General features: G+C 44.3%; 1 protein-coding gene across 2 annotated transcripts in view; it reads right to left on the minus strand.

The window, feature by feature from the left end:
• The window catches only part of CTNND2 (catenin delta 2), a 1,201,869-nt gene that overhangs the window by 34,654 nt on the left and 1,148,377 nt on the right, over positions 1-18,838 (minus strand). The gene's annotated exons all lie outside the window — the stretch shown is intronic.

Consider the following 18,838-nt stretch of genomic DNA (forward strand, 5'->3'; position numbering starts at 1 on the left):
TTAAACGAACTTTCAAGGGCCAAAAGGAAGGGCTTGCAGCTTAATGCAGAAATAAATACCACCTGACACACCAGTTGCTGTCATGGCTTTGTTTCAGCTCCGGTGCTTCTAATGACATTTAATTAAATTGATTTGGATACTTCAAGGTACAGAATATATGAGGAGCTCCTGAAGAGCCATCTTTTCAAAGCGAAGACTGGGTAAATCCATTTCAGGAATCCAATTTACTGCCATTGGTCTAGTTCGAAAGAACCAGTATCACCAAGAAGACTTGACAAATTGGAAAGAAATTATATATAATTTGGTTGCAGAAAGTATACCATTGTTAATTGCCAGGAGCTCACTGGTACCAGCCCAACGCAGAAAAACCACTACGGCAATTGAAACAAGACCAAATCCGTTCCCTTATCTCCCTGACTTCGTTTTTGAAGCTTTAACACAAAGACCTAGCTTAGCTGATCTTTCACAACGTCTTTTGTGTTCCAATTAGCACTGCAAAGTTACACTGGGGGTGAAACTAAACAACGTCCAGTCTTCAGGTTTATAAATCCAAATGTCTGTCTTCTAATACTGAAGTCATTGTGACATGTGACGTGTCAGGTATGGTACATACACAGTCAGCAGCAGCTCCTTAAATTCAGAGCCCACCCTGGGTTCCGACTCAGAGGTCTGCACATTCAACCTTACTTCAAAATGCTCAGACAATGGAAACCAAGGCAGAGTCATGCGCATGTCCCCTAAGAAGCTAAACCCTGGCGTAGCTGACTAATGCTTTGATTCGATAAACATTTACTGAATACCTGGCACTGTGCTGGGCACAGGGAAGAGAAGAAGGTAAGAGGCAGGCAAGAGAATGGAGGGGAGATGGATATTTAACAACTGATCAACACACATCAATAGCCGTATTGACATATTTGTGGTAAGGGCCACAAAGGAAAAGGACAGGCTGCACTGAGGTGTCTTTACTAGCCTAGGAGAGTTAGGAAGATTTCCCTGAGGAAGCCATGGTTGAGCTGAGATATAAATAGCTGGGCTTGGAGGACAGAAGGGAAGGGGTCCCTGGCTGAGGTATTAACCTGTACTCATGCAAAGGCTTTGTCTTCATTTCCTAGGGCTACCATAAAAAAGTACCACCAACTGGGGGACTCAGAACAACAGAAATTTATCTCTGAGTTCTGAAGACTAAGGGAAGAGCAGGGGAGGTAAAACTCATTGCTGTAAGAGAGAGGTACAATGTTGCTGTTGTTGTCAGGTGCCGTCGAGTTGGTTCCGACCCATAGCGACCTTATGTACAACAGAATGAAACCCTGCCAGTCCTGTGCCATGCTCACAATTGTTGTTATGCTTGAGCCCATTGTTGCTGCCTCTGTGTCAATCCATCTCATTGAGGGTCTTCCTCTTTTTCTCTGGCCTTCTACTTTACCCAGAATGATGTCCTTCTCCAGGGACTGATCCCTAGACGTCTAAAATCAAGATGTCAGTGGGACTATTCTCTTTCTGAACGCTCTAGGGTAGAATCCATCCTTTCCTCTTCCTTGCTCCTGGTCTTACATACTTTGGAAAAGTTGTCAGGAGGGGTCAGTCTCTGGAGAAGGACATCATGCTTGGCAAAGTACAGGGTAAGTGGAAAAGAGGAAGACCCTCAACGAGGTGGATTGACACAGTGGCTGCAACAATGAGCTCAAGCATAACGATTGTAAGGATGGCTCAGGACTGGGCAGTGTTTTGTTCTGTTGTGCACAGGGTCACTACGAGGTGGAACCAACTCGACAGCACCTAAGAACAACAACAACATATATTTGACCAGCAGGAATTCTGTCCTCTGGTTAAATGGAGCACTTCCGGCAAGTGTGGCATGAATGGCCCCTTCAATGGAGTACAGGGATCCTAGGAGTGAGGTCAAGTTTCAGTAGATGAAAACTATGGCAGCCTGTCAAAGGTAGCAAGCAATCACAGGGCAAGAAGCAATAACCAGAAACATCTGAGCTATGTCCACATTCCATCACCTCTTCTCTTGGTTTTAAGGTTCTTTATATTGTTCAAGCCTTAGAAAGTACACGGTCTGAAGATACACAGTTCTTCGTCTTTTACTAGTCAACTGGCCTCTCTGTATAAGACTAAGGAGTCGTGGATTTGGAATGGTTTTCAACATGGAAGCAAATTGGTAATGACTGTAGAAGCGTTTTCAATTAAATGAAAGCATCGCTGGCTCTCTCAATCATGTGGTTTCTATAAAAAGTGGGCCTGGATATTTGAAAAGAATATTGGTGTTAGTGTTTCTGCAACGTGATCACTGGGGGCATAAACCCCTTGATGGCTGTCGTTCCCCTTTTCAGCCTCGTCATGGAACCTCTGCTTGTCATTTGGACCCATTTCTCAGCCTTCCTTGCAGGGAAATTCAGCCACATGGCTAAGGTCTGGAAGTATTTACAAGGGCATGCCCCTAAAAGGAACAGATGTGCCCTTCCAGACCTTTCCCCTTCCAGCTGGCTGGAATGTGGATGGATTGGGAGCCAATGTGGATAATGCAAATGGGGGCAACACTCTAGGGATGGTGAGCGTTGAATCGGAAGGGGCCAAAATGCCTGACTCGGGGAGGCATTATATCAGGTCTCGACTGCTTACACTAGACTCTTAAGTGAGAGGTGAGGTGGGCTGGGTAACAGCCCAAAGACCTCCACTTCCTAATCCTTGGGACCTGTGAACATGTCATCTAACATGTCACCTAACATGTTAAAGGGACTTTGCAGATGTGATTAAGGATCTTGAGACTGGGAGATGATCCTGGGTCATCCAGGTTGGCCTGATGTGATCACAAGGGTCCTTAGCAGAGGGAGGCAGGAGGGCCACACTTAGACAAGGAGATGTGATCACAGAAGACACAGAGCTGAAGATACTATGTGCTGGCTTTGAAGATGGAATAAGGGACCACAAGCCAAGCAATGCAGGTGGTCTCTAGAAGCAGAAAAGGCAAGGAAACAGATTCTCCCCTAGAGCCTGTGGAGGGCATGTCTCTGCCAACCTTGATTTTAGCCCCAAACCCATTGCCACCGAGTTGACTCCAACTGAAAGTGACCCTATAGGACAGAGTAGAACGGTCCCGTAGGGTTTCCAAGGCTGTAATCTTTACGGGAGCTGAATCCCGCATCTTTCTCCTATGGAGCACCTGGTGGGTTCAGACCACCAACATTCTGGTTAGCAGATGAGTGCTTAACCACTACACCACCAGGGCTCCTTTGATTTTAGCTCAACGACATCCATTTCAGACTTCTGACCTCCAGAACTGTAAGATAATTTATGTTGTTTTAAGCTACTGAATTTGTGATAATTTCTTATAGCAGCAATAAGAAATAAATACCGAGGGTAATATACTTCTACCTTTTTAAAGCCACATTTATTTTGGGTTTGCTGGACAAAATTTATTAGCCTTGTGGAAAACCTGTCTGTGATAAGGTACTAAGGCAGGATGCTAAATGGGGTTTTATCTAATGTCTCCCTTTTGGCTAAGGTCCTAAGGCAGAGAATAATAAATGCCCCTTGCTCTACTAACCTCACTCCCAGGATCCACCACTATGCTTTCTCCATCAAAGTAAATTATAGCTCTCACAGACATAACCCCATAGAATCTACCAAGGTCCACCAAAGAAGGAGGGGTGAGTTTGAGTTATGCAATAGCCCAAAGTAACAAGAATAGCCTTACAACACACTTACTGAGTTTTCTAGATTTTGATCTAATCCTTTGTTTCTGCCTTTGGTCTCTGGGGTATTTTTGTAGGCTTTGATTTAAAACATTATGGGTAAGGGCTTGTTAAAGAGTAGAGGCAGAGAGGAAACATTTAGTTGGGCGCCGCTACAGGGGATTTCCTCTGACTTTGGGATCACTCCTAGCAATAACTGTAACTTAATCACTTCTTGTTTAGCAACTGCCATGGACATCGATTTCTACTTGTGCGCCATTGATTTTTCCTTCTGTTCCCATTTGTGCCTTTAATTTTGGACAGGTAGCACATGATGAATGTGTGAGAATTGTCTCAGGGAGGTCAGAGGACCTCATGAAGAAAGACTTCATTTTTCTATACCAACATCAACAAATACCCTGATTTATGGACGAGACAGGATTGTAGCTGAGTTTAACCTCAGCCTTTTAGTTTTCTACCCTAACTTGACATCAAGTGATTTAGAAGAGAAAGAACTTGAGGAACTACAGTTGTAAACCTGGAGAATACTTGACTGGGGGTTGTTTAGAATTGGGCCAAAAGTCCCTATGTTCTTCCAATCATTTCTTAGTGAAGAATATTCCAGCACAGTAGAAAGATTCGTAAATTCCTGGTAAGCAATTTCCTTGATAACATGACAGCTCTAAATTCAGTAGTTTAATTTATTTTTATAGAGGATTTACTACTTTTCCAACCCTATCTTAGATACCCAGAAAGTGAAATCTATTAATTTTCAAAATGGCAACATACCAAAAGAAGTATCAAAGTAGTTCTCACACCTCTTTTCTCAAAGCTTAAAGATCAAAATTTTGAATTTTGATCATGTTGTGGTTTTTTTTCTTTTCCTGAAAATGTTTCCATGTATTTTTCCAGTTCTCTTTGGAGTTCAGTATTGTTTTTTAAAATGTCCAGCCAATGAGGGTGATGAGGGATGTTAAACCTGAGCCCACGGCTTCAGTGGAGCTCTTGGCTTCAAGTTGGTATGATGGCTTTTCTTGAAACCAGGGCTACTGGCTGATCTGTGGAGAATGTCTAGTCTCCTGCAGATAGCATGAGACTATACTAGGGCTGTGTCCACTCTTTTGACCATTATGGTTTGGGCATTTGAAGAAATCTGAAGGCATTAACCTTGTCTATTTGTAATTACTTATTGATTTCTTGCTTTGAGAATACAGGGGTGGCAAGATCCAACACAATGACTACAGCAGCAGTAAGAAAAGAGCCCTCTGTGAGACAAGGAGTGAAGTGCATGACTCCACTCCTGCCAAAGCTCATCATTCATCTGCTGAATGGTCCCTGCAACCTGACAGTCCTTCTTCCCAAACAAGGACATTTAAAAATTAGTCTCATGTTTTGTTTCTCTCATTAAAATGGCAATAACAAATACAGTATCTCTACCCAGGGAAACATGACCTTATTCAGTTGCAAGAGCAGGCTGCTTGGTATTGTTTGAGGCATCAGGTCCTTGCTCAAGATACCAAAGCTGCATGTGGGTGCTGCGAGGGTGGAGGACACTCTTGGAACATAACAATAAAAACACTGGACCATGAACACAAGTGGGGAGGATTTGTCTCGTTCCTAACACAGCTGATTGTCAATAAGAATTTGATTCTGACCTCTGACCTATTGATTTGATCTCTGTATTTATGAACTAAAGATTTTGATTTAATCTTAGAGAGGGCTGCTTTCATAGAAGCATCGAATTTCTCAGAGCAAAATGATGAGTTTTGGAACCATCGGCCAAGCACTGGAAAAATCATCTCCACCCACTTGACAACAGGGACCGCCTAGTCCATTTCCACGGTAACCCTACAAGGCCTGCCTTAAGGGCCCAACATTTTTCCTAGGGATCAGCACCTGAAGATGCAAGTGAATCGAAGACAGAGGCAGCATCCCTTCCACTCTGAGTGCCTCTGTTGACACCCAAAACTCAGATGCATTTTTATCCCAGTGCCCTGAGACTTCCTGTTTCTTCTGCTCTTGATCCCAGAACCATTCTGGTGTTTCAGAGGACCAAGAAAACAAAGGAAGTGCCACTGAGTCGATTCCGACTTGTGGCGACTTCATGTGTTACAGAGAAGAATGCCCACAGGTTTTCTTGGCTGCCATCTTTAAGGAAGCAGATCACCAGGCTTTCCTTCTGTGAAGACACTGGGTGGGTTTGAACTGCCAACCTTTTGGTTTGCAGCCAAATGCAAACTGATTGTGCCATTCAGGGACCTCTTCCAAGACAGAGCAAGGTTCATTGTTCCTGAAACTCCACAATTTCCCATAGATTAATTATGCTGAGAAGGTTCCCCACGGAATACACAGGATGGCCTGGGGTGACACCAACATGGGGTGAAGGGTTTTCTCAGAGCCCTCTGGGCTAGTCTGGAATTCCAAGAAGCTTTGGTGGGCAGAGAAGCCCCAGCAGCTGGGTCCCACAGAGATCCGGAGACCAGTGCATGGGTCTGAAGGAGCAAACGTAAGCTGGGGGACAGGGGAAGGCTGCTGTGTGGAGTGGTGCATTCACTTTGGGAATCTATGGGTCTGGGAATGGCATACAGAGACAGATGTGATGGGAGGGGACAGGGAACCTCCTGGAATGCAGCTTGAAATAGGGACAACTTGACCCCAATCCGGCAGAAATTAACCCTGGGCCAGTGAGGGCTTCAAAAGTGCCAAGTGTAATTCTTGAACGACAGATGGTTTTGCCCCAAGATAAGAGTGAGTATGAAGATCTTGTTTGCATTTTTTAATAATTAAAAGTTAACTTAGTACAATTAACTATAATTAAAGGAGTATTTTGAATCAAAGCCCAGAAACGTACTAAATCCTCATCCCATCTGAGTCCAAGTGATAAGCAAGTTCACATTTTAAGTGACTATTATTTAAATATGCACGCGAAAGCTGGACAAAGAATCAAGAAGACAGAAGAAGAATTGATGCCTTTGAATTATGGTGCTGGTGAAGAATATTGAATATACCATTGACTGCCACAAGAACGAGCAAATCTATCTGGGAAGAAATACAGCCAGAATGCTTCTTAGAAAGGACAACAATACGAATTTGTCTCAAGTACTTGTCTCAAGTAATCAGGAGGGACCAGTCCCTAGGGAAGGACATCATACTTGGTAATGTATAGGATTAGTGAAAAAGAACAAGACACTCAACGAGATGGACTGACACACTGGCTGCAAGGATGAGCTCAAACATAGCAAAGATTGTGAAGACAGTGCAGAACCCAGGCAGCATTTTGTTCTGTCATACATAGGGTAGCTATGAGTTGGAACTGACCTGACAGCACCTAACAATAACTATTCAAATAGAACTTTGCAAGCAAAATGGGCCACATAAATTTCAAAACCAAACCCTGTTATCAAATTTGTGTTCAGGAAGATCCACAAAATTGGTCATGAACCTAAGGCCTTATGAAGACCAATAAAATAGTGATCCTTACTGGCTGGTAATGAGATGAACTTCAATTTTCCACATCATTAAGCTGAGGTATGTCTAAAGCCTTTACAGACACTGGTATCCAAAAGGGGAATTTATAAGTTTGGGAAACAGTAATCAAAGTAGTTCAAGTAAATTAAAAACTTGTTGTTGTTGTTAGGTGCCGTCGAGTTGGTTCTGACTCATAGCGACCCTATGCACAACAGAACGAAACACTGCCCAGTCCTGAGCCATCCTTACAATCGTTGTTACGCTTGAGCTCATTGTTGCAGCCACTGTGTCGATCCACCTCGTTGAGGGTCCTCCTCTTTTCCGCTGACCCTGTACTCTGCCAAGCATGATGTCCTTCTCCAGGGACCGATCCCTCCTGACAACATGTCCCAAGTATGTAAGACACAGTCTCGCCATCCTTGCCTCTAAGGAGCATTCTGGCCGCACTTCTTTCAAGACAGGTTTGTTTGTTCTTTTGGCAGTCCACGGTATATTCAATATTCTTCTTTGCCAGCACCACAATTCAAAGGCGTCAACTCTTCTTCAGCCTTCCTTATTCATTGTCCAGCTTTCGCAAGCATATGATAAGATTAAAAATACCATGGCTTGGGTCAGGCGCACCTTAGTCTTCAAGGTGACGTCTTTGCTCTTCAACACTTTGAAGAGGTCCTTTGCAGCAGATTTGCCCAATGCAATGTGTCTTTTGATTTCTTGACTGCTGCTTCCGTGGCTGTTGATTGTGGATCCAAGTAAATTGAAATCCTTGACAACTTCAAACTTTTCTCCATTTATCATGATGTTGCTCATTGGTCCAGTTGCGAGGATTTTTGTTTTATGTTGAGGTGTAATCCATACTGAAGGCTGTGGTCTTTGATCTTCATTAGTAAGTGCTTCAAGTCCTCTTCACTTTCAGCAAGCAAGGTTGTGTCATTTGCCTAACGTAGGTTGTTAATGAGTCTTCCTCCAATCCTGATGCCCTGTTCTTCATATAGTACAGCTTTTCATATTATTTGTTCAGCACACAGATTAAATAGGTGTGGTGAAAGAATACAACCCTGATGCACACCTCTCCTGACTTTAAACCAATTAGTATCCCCTTGTTCTGTCTGCCTCTTGATCTATGGAAAGGTTCCTCATGAGCACAATTAAGTGTTCTGGAATTCCCATTCTTCGCAGTGTTATCCATAGTTTGTTATGATCCACACAGTTGAATGCCTTTGCATAGTCAATAAAACACAGGTAAACATCCTTCTGGTAGACTCTGCTTTCAGCCAGGATCCATCTGACATCAGCAGTGATATCCCTGGTTCCACATCCTCTTCTAAAACCAGCCTGAATTTCTGGCAGTTCCCTGTCGATATACCGCTGCAGCCGTTTTTGAATGATCTTCAGCAAAATTTTGCTTGCGTGTGGTATTAAAGACATCGTTCTATAATTTCCACATTTGGCTGGATCACCTTTCTTGGGAATAGGCATAAATATGGATCTCTTCCAGTCAGTTGGCCAGGAAGCTGTCTTCCATATTTCTTGTCATAGATGAGTAAGCACCTCCAGTGCTGCATCTATTTGTTGAAACATCTCAATTCATATTCTATCAATTCCTGGAGCCTTGTTTTTCGCCAATGCCTTCAGAGCAGCTTGGATTCCTTCCCTCAGTACCATCGGTTCCTGATCATATGCCATCTCTTAAGATGGCTGAATATCGACTAATTCTTTTTGGTATAATTGCTCTGTGTATTCCTTCCATCTTCTTTTGATGCTTCCTGCGTCATTTACTATTTTCCCCATGGAAGCCTTCACTATTGCAGCTTGAGGCTTGAATTTTTTCTTCAGTTCTTTCAGCTTAAGAAACGCCGAGCATGTTCCTCCCTTTTGATTAAAAACTTACAATTAAAAAAAAAAGATTAAAACTGCTTTTGCTGAAGATATAAAAACCAGTTACCATCCAGTTGATTCCAACTCATGGCAACCCCACATGTGTCAGAGTAGAACTGTGCCCCATAGGGTTTTCAATAGCTGATTTTTTAGAAGTAGATCTTTCTTCTGAGGCACTTCCAGGTGGACTCGAACCTACAACTTTTCAATTACCAGCTGAGTGTTTTAACTCTCTGCACTTCCCAGCGACTCTGCCAAAGATTTATATATATGGTGGATTTCATTAAAGGTCCTTCTTCATTCCTATTTTTTAGCACATAGTAAGGCAGTCTCTTTCAGGCAACATTTCTTCATTTTGCATGACAATCATTTATGATACTCTTTAATTCAGAATTCTGTTAATAGGAATTAATTGTACCAGAGTTGGGGGCAAGTTTCTCATTGCTTTTTTTTAATAAAGACATTAATTGCTAAGGAAGTTCATTCTGTAAATCCTTTCACGATAAATATTTGAACCAAGAAAGGAGACAGTTTTCTAATTAAAGGATAAATAAAATTTATCTAAAACCCATTGCCATCCAGCCAATTCCGACTCATAGCGACCCTATAGGACAGAGTTGAACTGCCCCATATAATTTCCAAGGAGCACCTAGTGGATTCAAACTGCTGACCTTTTAGTTAGCAGCCGTAGCACTTGACAATTATGCCACCAGCGTTAGCACCATGACACTGTGACATTTTTAGCTGTGGCTGAAGCTATTCTTAATACTTAAACTTTTTTTTTTTAAATTAACTATTTGCATTTAAACGTCCTTATTCATTCAAACTAACCTGCTTTACAAGTATTTCAGATTAATAAGTGAGCTGTAACTTAGAATTGGGGAGAGGCTAGAAAAAGGTTTTTCAGGGGAAGTGAGATCTAAAATCTGTCAGGAAAAATGAAGGTTTAGATGAGCAGGCGTCCCTGGGTGGTGCAAACAGTTACCGTGGTCAGCTGCTAACCAAAATATAGAGATGGTAGTCAACCAGCCCCATTGCCATCAAGTTGATTCTGACTCATAGTGATCCTACAGGACAGAATAGAACTGCCCCATAGGGTTTCCAAGGAATAGCTGATGGATTCGAACTACCAACCTTTTGGTTAGCAGCCGCAGCTCTTAACCGCCGTGCCACCAGGGCACCAGTCAACTCAGAGGGGCATGAAAAGAAAAGTTTGGTGACCTACTTCTGAAAAATCAGCCACTGAAAACCCTATGGAGCATGGTTCTACTCTGACACACATGGGGTCACCATGAGTCAGAATCAACTGAATGGAAACTGGTTTTGTTAGGTGGGCAAGTGGGGCAGAGGTGTGTAGTCACAGAGGTACAGCCTTCTGGAAAGGCTTCAGAAGGTGGGGAGAGGAACAGTCGGCTGGTGGCTACAGTGCTGGCAGAAAGCAGGGGCCTCACCCAGAAAGACTGGCTGTGGCTGCTCTTGAAAAGTCTCCTGAGCTGTGCTAAGGTGTTTGCCCTCTATCCTGAGAACAATGGGGAGGCACTGAAGGGTTTGGTGCTGAGGAGTAATTTAACCAGATTTGCTTTCTAGAAAGTTCACCCTGGCTGCCCTTTGGAGAATGAAATGGAGGAGAACCAGCTTGAAGGTAAGGAGACCAGTGAGGAAGCTGAGCCAATAATCTGGAAGACAGAAGACAGCTGTTCATAGCCGTGAACACAGAAGTGGATGGAGACAGAAGTTTGGGGTTTTCTGGTGGCTTGGATGTGAGTGTGTGAACGACAGGAAACAGCTGGGGATGGTCCCTGGGGACTGGTGTGGGGAGTGGGTGGACAGAGGTGCTGATCTCTGAGTGGTGGTGCCAGAGGAGGACCTGTATCCAGGGTGGTCTGTTGGCACCTGATTTCATCTGAGGTGCTGGGGACCTCTGAACAGGTTATCTGGCATGTGGCTAGATATACGGTGAGAGATGAGGGCTCAAGAAACAGATTTGGGAACCAAGCACATGGGGTTTGTAACTGAACCTGGGGGAAGAGTGGAGGTCACCCAGGAAGAGCCTGTGTGTGGAGCCAGAAAGAGCTAAACATGGAACCCTGGGGGACACCAGCTTTTAAGGAATGAAGAGGAAGACGGGCATGTGGAAGGATGGAGAAGGAGCAATCAGAGAGCTAGAAGGTGATGCAGGAGAGGGGATGTCACAGAAGTTAGGAGAGGACTGTTTTTGTGAATGATGTTATTTTACAATTAACGTCTTCAAAACAGAAACATATGGGATCATGGGAGGGCCTCTTATTGGAGAAGCATGGCATGTCATTTAGGGATCCAGGGCTCTACCTCTTGTCTTCTTATTCCAATCCTATCCTTCTCCATGATGCTCAATGTAACACACACTTTCAGCATACCCAACTTTCCACATACACAAACTAAACACTGGAATGAAATATAAGCATTCAAACCCCTTTTAAAACCAAGGGCAGAGCAATTAATTACTTTTCTGTGTGGCCTTTCTAACCATGGTCTTGTAACTTCCACCCAGGTGATTGGGCAGGACTGCGTGATAGGGTAATTGTGGCCTAAGGGGATTGGTCATTTTGCCTTAAAAAAGAGCCAATTCCAGAGCAGAGAGGAGGATTCTACCACCACCAAGGAAGAAGAGCCAGGAGTAGACAGCGCATCCTTAGGACATGAGATGACTCTGCTGAGGAGCTCCTGGAAGCAGGAGACTGACAGAAAGAGAGAGTGAGCTGTAACCTTGAAGACAGTGACAGGTGGTGGCAGGAGGGACCCAACAGCGGGAAAGGTGTGGTGGGCTTTCCCGGCCATGGAGAGAGAAGGCTGAGTGCCTCTGGGGAGAGGCTTAGGGCCAGGGAAAGGTGTGCCTGTGAGCACAGCTGGGGAGAGGCTATCCTGATGGAAGAACTATATCCTGACTGTTCCTGAGCCTGAATTTTAACTGTTACTTCCCTAATAAACCCCATAATTTGTGAGTATGGTCTGTGAGTTCTGTGTGGCCATTGCAATGAATGATTGAACCCAGCAGAGAAGTTAGAGGAGGTCTGACACGGCCCCCACACCGTTGTTACACTAAGAACGTGGAAGCTTTCATTGTCATTAATGGCCTTCTTCAGAAACCCTATGGTTGTAACTTGAATTACCTAAAGAAGAATGAACAAATCGTTTATGGAAGAAATACAACAGGAATGCTCCTTAGAAGCAAAGATGATGCGACTTTGTTACTCTGGGCACGTCATCAGGAAAGATCAGTGCTAGAAAAGAACATGTTTGGTAAAGTAGAGGGTCAAAAATAAGGGAAATCCTCAGTAAGATGGACTGACACACTGGCCTCAACAGTGGGCTCACACATTCAAAATGACAAAGATGGTGCAGGACTAGGCAACTTTTCATTCTGTTATACACAGAAGGTCGCCATGAGTTGAAGCCAATTCAGTAGCAACTAATGACAACAATATGCTCCACCCTGCAAGATTCTTCCTTTTGGGACTCTTTACTATGCAAACATCATTGGCAGACACAGCTGCTTTGGAGAAAAACTGTGGTACAGGGACTCTGGGTAGCATCTAGGGACTGCGAGGGACAGGGTAAAGAAACCAGTGGGAGACAGAGCCATAAAAAATGTATGTGGGAGCGAATAATAGTAATTATGGCAATAAAAGTGAAGCCCTTCTATCCAAACTTCCAGCTGCCTGAGGATGGATGGCAGACAGTGTTTGTCAGGCAAGTGATCTGAAAAAAAAAAAAGTTTTATAATCAACAGCAGCCATTCCCACCGGTCTATTACCTTCCGGTTTACAAAGCACTTTGATGATTGCTGTCACCCTTGAGACTATCAGCAATCCAGTGAGGCAGGTGTTATGGCTTTGTCTTCATGGATAAGAAAACCAAGCTGTAGGCATGGGATTGGTGGAGATGCCTGCGGTGCTGATGGAGGACGTGAAGGTTCTTTAAGGCCAAGGGTGGGAAAGTCCCGAACAGTCTGATGAGCCTCTCGGACCCACATTTGATGCTCAGCTTTATTAAGTGGAGTTGAGTGCCCTGCACCAGGAAAGCATAGTCTCACTCTGTTCTCCATTCCTTCAAATAAACTTGGAGGAATGTACTCATTTGGGGTTCTGGTTTATAAAAGGGATGCTGACAAACTCGCATGCATATGGTCAAAAGTGACAGCAAAGCTGAAGGCTGTGGACATGCTGATCTATCAGAACGGAGTACATCTGGCCGGGAGAAGGATGGCCTTGTGGAGACATGATGGCTAGTTTCAGAAAAGGGACAGCTGTCAAAGAGAGGAGTCCCTGGGTGGTGCAAACAGTCAACACACTTGGCTACTAACCGAAAGGCTGGAGATTCGAAACCACTCAGAGGTGCCTTGGAAGAAAGGCCTGGTGATCGCCTTCCAAAAAATCAGCTATTGAAAAGCACACTTCTACTCTGACACACATGGGGCTGCCATGAGTGTCAATCGACTCAATGGCAACTGACTTTTGTTTTTGTTTTGTTTTTGTCTTCTGGTCATAGAGAAGAGAAATGAGACTTTCTCAGAATAGTGTTAGAGGGTAGACGCTGCAGATAGATTCTTTGCTTAATACAAGAAGTTGTGAACAATGACAGCCACCCTAAAATGCAACAGTATGCCTCATTAGGTAGCGATTGCTACAGACATTAAAGATATTTGAACAGACGGAAATGACTCCTGGAACGGAAATTGCCCTTCTTCTTTTAGTAAAACAGCCACCTCCCTCCTACCACAGTTTTCTTCTTGTTGTTGTTAGCTGCTGTTCACTTGGCCCCTGACTTGTGGTGGCCCCATGTGTTACAGGGTAGAACTGCTCCATAGAGTTTTCTTGGCTGTAATTTTTATGGAAGCAGATTGCCAGGCCTTTCTTCCATGGAGCTGCTGGGTAGGTTGGAACCGCCAACCTTTAGGTTAGCTGCTGATTGCCGACAGCTTGCACCACCCAGGCTCCTCAGTTTTAGCAGGGTTCATGGCCGCCGGCTTTTCCTATCCTCCTTTGCAGCTGGCTGTGGACACGGACCTGAGTTCTTGCCCCTGGGCTGTGAGCGGAAGTGACGTGCCCAGCTTCTGTATCTCTTCCTTAAAATGACATTGCTTGCCCTCACATCCCCCCTCTCTTCCTATGAGCTGAGATGAGGAAGAGGAAGGCCTAGCCAGCTTTGCCCTCGCAGGTCAGGGCAGTACCTGGTATGGATTGAATTATGTCCCCCAAAATATGGACTGTAAATCCTAACCCCTATACGGAGCCCTGGTGGCTCAGTGGTTAAGAGCTTGGCTGCTAAACAAAAGGTTGGTGGTTCGAATCCACCAGCTGCTCCTTGGAAACCCTATGGGGACAGTTCTACTCTGTCCTATAGGGTCGCTATGAGTCAGAATCTCAACTCAATGGGCAATGGGTATACCTGTGGTTATAATCCCATTTGGGAAAGGGTTTTCTTTATGCTAATGAGGCAGCATTAATGTAGGGTGTGTTTTAAGTCAGTCTCTTTTGTGATAAAAAAAAAAGAGCAGATTGAGCAAGCAAGCAAGCAGAGATGGGGGAAGAAGGATGCCATATCACATGAGGATAGCCAAGGAACCAAGGGACAGAAGCTTGAGAGACAAGGACCTCCCCCCAGAGCTGACAGAGAGAGAAGAGAACGCCTTCTTCTAGAGCTGGTGCCCTGAACTCAGACTTCTACCCTCTGAAACTGTGAGAAAGTAAATTTGTTTGCTAAAGCCACCCTCTTGTGCGATCCCTGTTACAGCAGCTCTAGAGAACTAAGGCAGCCCCCCAGTGGATGGCACAGCAGCCGGACAGGGCTCAGGAGGACCTGCTTCCCTGGGCCACCTGCCTACCCAGGTGTAGTTTCATGAGAGAAAAAGAAGGATCTGTTTAGTTTTAGCTTCTATATATTTAAGTCTCTTTGTTAGAGTGGCTTAGCCTGTATGCCGACCAATACGACTGTATCTTGAAGATGCTGTAGAGATTATTAAGGTATTGCATGTCTGTATTCAGTGATTTCTATAATCTTATAATTCTATGCCCCCACCTCAAATTCATTGCTTTCTTCCAGAACCAGCTGTCACCAACAGTCCCCCACCATAGACAAACACATTGTTGTTAGGTGCCGTCGAGGCGATTCCGACTCATAGTAACCCTATAAAAGAGAGAACTGCCACATAGGGTTTTCTAGGCTGTAATCTTTACAAGAACAGACTGTCTGGTCTTTTTCTCCTGTGGAGCCGATGGGTGGGTTTGAACTGCCAATGTTTCAGTTACCAGCTGAGTGCTTAACCATTACACCACCAGGGTTGCACAACTGGGGCTCCAGTCAAACTTAAGCACCCAGTTATATCCTTGACTCCACTAAACTACCCAGGCTCTAAAGAGTCAAGCCTTTTTGATTTCATGCTTCTGTTTTACCCTTATCCAGTTTACTACCAGGGCTCATCATCTTTTCCTTGAGAAAACATGCTCTGCGACGACACAGATGATAATGACGTTTTAAAATTCTATTTGACGTCATGAGAGCATAGGTGGTTCAGCGGTAGAAGTCTCACCTCCCACGTGGGAGACCTGGGTTTGGTACCTGGCCAATGCACCTCGTGTAGCCACCGCCCCGTCACTGGAGGCTTGTGTGTTGCTATGGTGCTGAAGAGGTTTCGGCGGAGCTTCCAGACAAAGACAGCCTAGAAAGGAAGGCCTGGTGATCTACTTCTGAAACTCAGCCAGTGAAAACCCTATGGATCACGGCGGTAGGATTCACAACGGATCACGGGGATGGTGCAGGACCAGGCAATCTTTCATTCCTTTGAGCATGGGGTTGCCACGAGTCAAGGGCAGCTAGCAACAAATATAAGGATTGGACTTGAAAAGGTTAAACACTATTTTGCCTGCATGAGATAACATTCTTCTGTAATTGTTTATTTTCCCCTAGGGGAATAACCCAGAAGGCCAGGCCTCACTCAAGCTGAGGGTTTGGATAATGCAAATATGTTTCAGTTCAAAATGTATCATGAATCAAACATAATTTTTATTGGTCAGCACAGCCAGCCAGAAGAACATCCTGATTTATTGAATGTGCCTCTCTAAGTAAAATAAAGTAGTTAGGCTAATGCAATGAGATTCCGGCTCCATGCCTCGATCCTGGGAGGAAATCAGCCAGTGATAGATGGGCCCTTAATTCTGTCCCATAAACAGGCCGCTCTCATTGCAATTTGCATCTCTTTCCTCCCATTTTTCTCCTTACCCATAATGCCTTAGGCTTTCCCCTAATTTATACAAGCCCTATAAATCCTTCAAGATTCTGCCCTATGAGTTTCTTTCCCTTAATTCATCCTTTAAAATCTGTAGTACGTAACCCAGAATCTCAAGAAGCTGCAAATAATTGTTCGTATTTCCTTTTAATCACAGTAGCTGCTTCCCGTATCTTATGTTTTTTGGGGGAAACTCCTCCTTGGCTCAGCCAACAATAGGCGTTTCATAAATAGGTTTGAGGCATGGATAATTAAAAGATACGGATCAGACATTTGTTTTCAATGACGTATAAATTGTAAGGAGCAAAATAGAAATCAATTTCCCCGTTGAATTAAAAACAATTCACAAGCATGAATGAATTTGGTTTTCTCACAAACGGACTTTTCAAACGGAAAGATTTTTTTGATATCTGAGCTACGCTACTAGCAGCACTTCTGACCCTGAGCAGAAAGGTCTTCGTTCCATTTCACAACTGCATAATTTGGAAATTATTAAGAACAGCTCTTCATATTTTCTAATCACGGGTCAACAAAAACCATCCCCATGGGTTTCTCCAGCCCACCCTTTCTTGGATCTCCTCACATGAGTCACATTTTATGCCATCTTGAGCTCCTGAGTTCCAGTTCCATTAAATTCCTGCCAACACATTCTTTTTTTTTTCCCCATGGAAATAGAAAGACAATGACACTTTTTGAACCCTACTACCAACACAGAAAAACAGTTGGAAAGCTCAGGCTAGTATTCAACAAATAGTATGAAGTGTCTAGAAGATGTTTCCCTTCGATGCACACACGTGTCAGAAGGTGCATCTCAACGAAGGAGAGCTGGGCAGGATCTGAGGGAAAGGGGTGTTCACTCGAGGGAGGCAGTGACACTTCACCCAGCTTCTGTAGCCACGGGTTCAGCTTCACCAGCTCCTTTCTAATTTATAGCCTGTTCAGCCTGTTCAGCTGCCTGGTTAACCCTTTCCTGGCAGAGGCTTCATTTGGCTTCTGCAGGAAACCAAGAAGGAGCTAAGTAGGCACACTGGGACATGAACTTCAAAAAAGCAAGATGGAACCCAAAGCAGCGTAGACAAAAGGCTTTGCCTAACGTGCAAAATACTTAGGAAAGCCTCTAATTAATCTAGAATCTTCTTCAAATACTTAATTTTGCAGTCTCTTTTTCAACTTCAACCTACCTCTTTCTCGGGAATAGGAACATTTTTGAAGGAGAAATATATGGGCTAAGCTGTATAAACTTAAAGTGCGAAGTAACGAATGCGTACGGGAGTAGGAAGGCCTTGGAGAGATCTAGAAATAGATTAGAACTTAGTATAGACAGTTATGAAATATTTACTTATTCCCATTGGCTTGGGAACACACAAATTTCCCTCAGGCAAGATGGGTCTCACTCGTTATGATGTGAGCCTCTTGCTACCACCCTGTAACCCCCACTGCCCAGTCAGCCGGGAGCATACCAAAGCTGGTGGGTGGGTGGTGAAGGCCCCAACGGCCTTGGCTTCCTCTTCTCTTTGGGTTAGTAGCAAAGAGTTGCTGCAGGCAGTTGTTGATACAAGGCCATACTTCCCTGGCCTGATAACACGCCTTCTGAATCCCTGTCCTGCCATCAACACCTGCTCCATCCTTCCTGCAGATCAATAGTGTTCTCCACCCCCAATTGTTAACGTGAACCTGGTGGAATAGCCAGTTTCTGGATGAGGCTGTTAAAAGAATTCTCTCTTCTTAACACATGGGGTCTCCATGAGTCGGAACCAACTTGATAGCAACTAATGACAACAGCCAAAAAAGGGAGTCCCTGGGTGGTGCAAAGCTTTAACATGCTCTGTGGCTAACCAAAAGTTTGGAGGTTTGAGTCCACCCAGAAGCACCTCAGAAGAAGGGCCTGGAGATCAACTTCCAAAAAATTAGTCAGTGAAAACCCTGTGGAGCACAGTTCCACTCTGACACACAGGGGCTTGCTGTGAAAACCAGCTGACTGGATGGCAACTGGGTTTAGCAGCAACAAAGGAAGTTATGTAACTTTTATTTAGCAACATATAAAAGTAAGGTACAGGATCAAAATTTCTAGATGTGACATTTTCATCTTTAGGTTTTATTTTTAAGTCATTCTGGGGATGAAAAGTCCTTTGAAACCTATGCTGTAAATTCCTGCCTGCCTCGGGAAAGTGTATGGGGCAACTCTTCCTCCTGACCTACGGTCCTCACTGGGACCATCAGCTCCTTCATCCTGTGCAGTGGGGCAGTGGTAGAATTCTCACCTTCCATGTGGGAGACCCAGGTTTGATTCCTGGACAGTGTGTCTTATGAACAACCACCACCTGTCTGTCAGTGGAAGCAGTGTGTTGCTATGATGCTGAACAGGTTTCAGCAGAGCTTCCAGAATACAACAGACTAGGAAGAAAGACCTGATGATCTACTTCTAAAACCAGCCAATGAAAACGCTGTGGATCACAAGGACCCGATCCCATTGTGCATGGGGTTCCCGTGAGTTGAGGGCAGCCAACAACAACAACGCCATGCAGTGTCCCAGTGAGGGTCTCAGGGCCCGGTA

Source organism: Elephas maximus, chromosome 2, assembly GCF_024166365.1.
Source record: "Elephas maximus indicus isolate mEleMax1 chromosome 2, mEleMax1 primary haplotype, whole genome shotgun sequence".
NCBI lineage: Eukaryota > Metazoa > Chordata > Mammalia > Proboscidea > Elephantidae > Elephas > Elephas maximus.